General features: G+C 45.8%; 1 pseudogene; it reads right to left on the reverse strand.

Moving 5' to 3' along the window:
• Positions 1-3,007: 3,007 nt before the first annotated feature.
• Positions 3,008-4,098, reverse strand: LOC109922834 (annotated as a pseudogene).
• Between the last annotated feature and the right edge of the window lie 2,540 nt (positions 4,099-6,638).

Consider the following 6,638-nt stretch of genomic DNA (forward strand, 5'->3'; position numbering starts at 1 on the left):
AGTAACCAGATGGGCCTGGTTCTGCTGAAGTGATCACAAGCCTCTGAAAACCATATACTCACTCAGACTAGAGAAGGATAATTTTTTGAAGGGTTAGCAAGGTCAGGAATCACACGACAACAGGTTATAGTCCAAGAGGTTTATTTGAAAACACAAGCTTTCGGAGCCTAGCCCCTTCGTCAGGAGCAGGGTTTGAGAGAGAGAGAGAGACTCTTGTTTCTGCCCTCTGCATATGACCCTTGAGGCAAAACGCCTGTTAGTGGTGCAAAGCAGTTTGTCTGAGGAATAATACACTTTCCTTTTACTTTTGTCTTGGGTTGGAGTGTACAACAGCAAAGCTCTTGGATTCAAGCTATCTACGGTGCAGAAGCAAGCCATTTGGCCCATCGTGCTCATGCCAGCTCTTAGAAAGAGCTAACACTCTCGCTTGGACTCCTTCCCACATGTCTCTGCAAATTTTCTCCCCTTTAAATATATATCCAGTTCCCTTTACATTACATCTCCTTCCGAGTCTCTTACTCTGCTCACTGTTATTTGTATCTTATCTTGCAGTTTATGACTGTATGCTAATTTCTGGGTGGATTATCACGCCTCCTTCCTCAGTCCAAAGTTTGAAGCCTTGCTGCTTGATTTTTGGGGTTTTTGGGATTTTTTCTAAATTCAGTCACAGAATCTGGGCATCACTGGCCAGGCCAGCATTTATTGCCCATCCCTAATTGCCCAGAGGGCAGTTAAGAGTCAACCACATTGCTGTGGGTCTGGAGTCACATATAGGCCAGACCGGGTAAGGATGGCAGTTTCCTTCCCTAAAGGACATTAGTGAATCAGATGGGTTTTTCCAACAATTGACACCAGTTTCATGGTCATCATTAGTCTCTTAATTTTTAATGGAATCCACCATCTGCTATGGCAGAATTTGAACCCAGGTTCCAGGTCATTACTGGGAGTCTCTGGATTAATAGTCTAGTGATAATACCACTAGGCCATCACCTTCACGGGGACAAAATATGCAAGGAAGCTGAGGATACAGGGTATGCCCTGAGGCAGAATGTGATCTGTGCACCACCCATGGAGTTGGAAGAGTGACATTCTAGAAATATTGATCCAAGGTTTTGAGTTGGGCATAAATAACGTGGGAGCCACGAGCTGTTTGCATACCCAAGTGATCGACTTGGCAGTAATACAAAGCAAACTTTATTTGGTAGTTGACAGTTACACAAGTCACATATCATACAAGACAACTGTATGAGGTAAGCCCAACGTATGGGAAAGAGAAACTTCAGTTGTAAGGTAGGGGGGAGGGATTTAAAGGGACCCTGCCCTCGTTTATAGGGAAAGCAGTGACTTGGTGACAAAGTGGTCCCTTTAGGCGCCTCCAGGGCTGTGCAGAAGATGGAGCAGGGGGAAGGTGGAATAACTGGGTCAAATTCAACCCGAAACATCAGCTTTCCTGCTCCTCTCATGCTGCCTGGCCTGCTGTGTTCATCCAGCTCTACACCTTGTTATCTCAGATTCCAGCATCGGCAGTTCCTACTACCTCCGAAAGGCAGAGTAGTCGTTTTTGGTTTGTTTGTTATTTATTGGCTTACCCTTGGCCAGTTCCAGTTTCATTCTGCTTCTCGTGCTGATTTAAGTTTTTTTTAAGCAACCTTGGCTAGTCTCAGAACTGTGCACAGGGCTGCTATCCATGTTGCTCTAAGGACAAGGAGCCACCAAAAAGATGCATAGGGGATTTCAAAGGATCGTACCAGAAGCTGGAGATTCTAATGACCCAACTGGGCCCATTTCTCTAGAACCGAGTAGGGACATAACTGAGGTCTTCCACCTTACAGAGGAGATTGGTAGGGGGCAAACAGAGAAAATTATTTCATTTGTGAAGACTTGAAAGCTTCACAAGGACATGATTACAAGGCAACCGATTATCAATCGAATCAGAAATTCTGAAGAAAATTCTTCACTCTGACCATGAGCAGGATGTGGAACTCATTCCCATAGAGTCGAGTTGAACTGTATAGATGAGGAATTCAGATCAACATGAGGGAGAATGGAATCAGAGCCTTTTCAGATGGGGTCAGCTGAAGTCGAGGATGGGAAAAGGCTGTGGGGAGTTTAAACACCAGCATAGAGCGATTGGGCTGAATGGCCTGCAAATGGTCCTCTTTTAAGTTGGAGTTTAGAAACTTGGATTCCATGAGCTGTCTCCTGCCTGTTACGTTGTTGAAACCTCTTTCTGAAGACTGGCAACAGATTTGCAAAACAGGACAGAAAGAACAAGTCTGCATATCTATAGCATCTTTCACGATTTCAGGATGCCCTAATGCAGTAGGGTTAATGTGTAGTCTTTTGTTGACATTCAGATACTTGCACGGGGACAATCTGATGACCAGTCTATTAATTCTGATCAGCGGTGTCAGGGAGTGCGGAATAGAGCAGGAAGGGCACGGGAATCTTCAGATTTGAGCCAGTCTATTCAGAGGTTCTTGTCAAGAAAGGCACAGAGGACAGTGGGAATATGGAACTCTCTCCCTATAAAAGTTTGGATCTGAGATTGGATCCCAATTTGAAATTTTAATGCAGAGATTTTAGCTATTCATTAGGGTCAAAATCATCAGAATCCCGGAGGACCACTCTCTCATCAGAGAGAGACGCCAGGTAGGGGTTTAACCTGAGGGTCACCACACCTCAGGTGAGGGGAGAGGTTGATGGGGAGAGTCCCTGACGGTGACTTTAGCCTGTGCAGGAATTGGACCCATGTAGTGGCGTTACTACCTTCCATTAGAGAGAGAGATGGATAAAGGTGTTGAGAATTCCACAAGTGAGACAGGTAGATGGTATGCAGATCAGCCACGATCTAGTAGGATGGTGGCTGAACTGGTTCAAGGGACCGATTGTTTGTCCCTAAGTTCTGCTCCTATCATCTATCGAAGACTTGCTTGAGAACACACAAAGAGAAGATGATGGGTACCTCAGGAGCAACTCATTCTTGTGAATGGCTCATTGAGTCAAGTTAGACACTGCTGTCTGATTTCTCCCCTGGTACTCCAACTGGAGTGACTTCGCTGTGCCCCTTTGGACAGCTGACCTCTTGGGCCCTTGACTGTCTGTTTGGCCCCTCTTAAAGGTGACCCGCTCGGTCGATGTTCTGCTGTGGTGTGCCATATACTCCTTGTAGTTCTTGGTGAGTAACATGTAGAGGAATGGGTTGATACAGCTGTTACTGTAGGTCAGGCAGGTCACAAAGAAGTTGATGTACATCTGTGCCAGTGGTGTCAAACTCAGAGCTTCTTGCTTATAAAGTTTTGCCAACTGCCAGACCCAAAATGGCAGAAAGCAGGCCCAGTATAACAAGATGATGCTAAAAATCATGCACAGGACCTTCTGCTTTAGAGTACGATTCCTATTGTCCAAAACCATTCTCCCTGAGAGCCAGTAAGCTTGTGCCAACCGAATGTATAGGTATCCAATAACAATGCCTGGAGATAAAATGCTGGTATTGAATAAAATGGTGAGATACGTTTTGTAGGCTTCAGGATTCCAAGTTGGGAAGCAAATCCTCTTCGTTGACCCTGTAGGGTTGACGGCCTCTTGTAAATGGATCATAATCATCATCGGTAAGGTCAGGAGGCAGGATAATGACCAAATGGTGGCAGTGATTATCCTTCGGCACGTTCTAGTAGCCCGGCTGGCCAGGGGCGAGGTGACAGCCCTGTATCGTTCAACGCTCATGGCTGTGAGGATGAAAATGCTGGCGTGCATGGTCAGGAGGTCCAGGCTGAGGAGGAACCTGCAGCCGATCTCCCCAAAGTACCAGTCTTTGGCAAAATACGTGCACACCACAAAAGGGATGGTGAGCAAGTATAGAAGGTCGGCCAGTGCCAGGTTGGCGATGTAAATGTACATGGATCCAGCAGACTTGATCGATCGGTTGGTGATCACCAACGTGTAGATATTGCCAAGCATGCCAAAGATACACATGATGGTTAGGATCACCCCAAGGAGTGTTGTAATCAGGACCTCATTCACGTTACCTTCATCTGGAAGTGAGGAATTGCTGGTCAAGTTTCCTTTTGTGAGATGGCCATTGTCAACTCTGTCCATTTTGCCCCTCAGTTTGCTGCAAGAGTTTTTAAGTCGTCTTTCTCTTCCTGCTATCCCTTTTCAGACCACCTGGAAAAGAATCCACAATGTATTTTATTTCAATTAGTTCAGTATTTCTTTGGTTGTCTTTTCTTATGTGTACCTTTTTTTTGTTTTTTCTTTCATGAGATTTTGAATACTAGGCCAGCATTTATTGCCTGTTCCCTCGTTGCCCAGAGGGCATTAAAGGTCAATCCCATTGCTGTTGGCCTGGAGTCACATGTAGGCCTGCCCTGGAAAGGACAGCAGATTTCCTTCCCTAAAGAACATGAAATGAATGAGGTGGGTTTTAATTGCCAGTTGATGGGAAGCATGCGGTTGCAATTTAATCAGCATTTTATTCCAGATTTTATCAAGTTCAAATTCCACCGTCCGCTGGAAGCCATGTCCCCAGAGAGTTAGTCAGAAGTACCGTGACTTTGTCCACCCCAGTCCAACACCGGCACCTCCACATCGAGCCCACAGCATTAACCTCAGGTTCGGGATTGCTATAATAAAAGCAAAATCCTGCAGGCGCTGGAAATCTGAAACAAAAACAGAGAAACTCTGCAGATCTGGCAGCCTCTGTGGAGAGAAGAGGAGTCATACTGGGGTTGAAATGTTATCTGTTTCTCTCTCTCGCTAAGTTTCTCCAGTGTCCTCTGTGCTTGCTCTGTCCAGTGGCATGGCCACTGGTCACTACCTCCCCACAATAATTCCACTTCCTTCCCTGGATGCATGTCCACAGCTTTCTGAAGCAAAGAGTAGTCCCAGCCTTGTCGATGCTTCTGTGCCCAGTTGACCCAGGTGTGACATGCCCCTCTCTAGATTTACTCCCTCTGTCTCGTGTGCCTGACCCTTCTTGGGCCACATGCCTGATGTGAACCCTTTCAGACTGGTAACTGTGAAAAGTAGCTTGTGAAAGTGTGCTCATCAGAACTATTGTTGAGCTGTCCTTCTTTGCAGCATTTAAGATGACCTTAATGGGGCAGACACTTGATTTGATTTGATTTATTATTGTCACATATACCTAGGTACAGTAAAAAGTTTTGGTTTGTGTGCAGCTCAGGCAGGTCAAACTATGCATCGGTCACAGGGCGATGGACTAGAGCGACGAAATACAAAGTTAGGATAGCAAAGAAGGTGCACAAACAGCAAGATCAGCATTAGATTGGAAATTTGAGAGGTCCATTCAGAAAGTCTAAAATCAGCCGGGAAGAAGCTGGTTTTGAATCTGTCGTGTGTTTAAACTTTTGTATTTTCTGCCTGACGGAAGAGGCTGGAAACAATTATAACCTGGGTGGGAGGGATCTTTGACGATGTTGGCTGCTTTTCCATGGCAACGAGAAGCTTAGATGGAGTCAATGGATGGGAGGTTGGCTTGCGTGATGGTCTGAGCTGTGTTCTTACTGCTCTCTGTAGTTTCTTATAGTCCTGGGCAGAGCAATTGCGGTCTCAGACTGTGATGCACCCAGTTAGAATACTTTCTATGGTACATCTGTAAAAGTTAGTGGGACATGCCAAATTCCCTTAGCCTCCTGAGGAAGAAGAGGGGTTGTTGTGCCTTCTTGACCTAATGTTTAAACCATTGCAATGTCTTTAGACTCCCTTTAAATACTGCAAGCTCAATCATGTAGCAATTTAACATTCCTTTCCAATTCCTTGGAGTGTGCTAATCTGCGGCGAGTTGAAGTCTGGAATCTTCTGAATGTAGAATGACACAACAGAGCTTTTGTTAGGCAGTGCAAGTTCCCCTTCAAGCTGCACACCATTCTGACATGGAACGATATCAATGTTCCTCAGCGTCGCTAGGTCAAAATCCTTCCTAACAACACTGAGGGGGTGTCTACACCAAATGGACTACAGGGATTCACAATGGAAGCTCACCACTACCTTCCCCAGGGGCATTTGGGAATGGGCTATAAATACTAGCCCAGCATTCTATGAATGAATTTGAGCAACATACTCCAGCCTATGCATATGTTCCTGAAGGTCAGTGCTTTGAAGGAAATGTAGAAAGAAAATCCCACAGCCCCTGATCAAATTATTCCATGGTTTCCTGAGGATATCTTGCCTACAATTATTCCAAGTGTTGGTCACTCGTCAAGTGAGGTATCTGTGACAGGATTTGATTTGCCCTTCACCAGCTTGAATGCACAGGCCCTTATCCTCCTGTCACAGTTTGTCTGATCTATTCTTCTTCTACAATGTTCATCTCAGTTGGATGGCATGGTGGCTCAGTGGTTAGCACTGCTACCTCACAGCGCTAGGGACCCTGGTTCAATTCCAGCCTTAGGTTACTGTCTGTGTGGAGTTTGCACATTCTCCCCGTGTCTGCGTGAGTTTCCTCCCACAGTCTAAAGGTGTGCAGGTTTGGGTGAATTGGTCGTACTAAATTACACATGGTGTCCAGGCATGCGCAGGCTGGGTGGGTTAGCCATGGGAAATACAGGGTCAGAGGGATGGGAGAACTGGGGCTGAGTGGGATGTTCTTCAGGGGGTTGGTGTAGACTTGATGGGCT

This window comes from Rhincodon typus, chromosome 37, assembly GCF_021869965.1.
Source record: "Rhincodon typus isolate 14 chromosome 37, sRhiTyp1.1, whole genome shotgun sequence".
In the NCBI taxonomy this organism is placed as follows: domain Eukaryota; kingdom Metazoa; phylum Chordata; class Chondrichthyes; order Orectolobiformes; family Rhincodontidae; genus Rhincodon; species Rhincodon typus.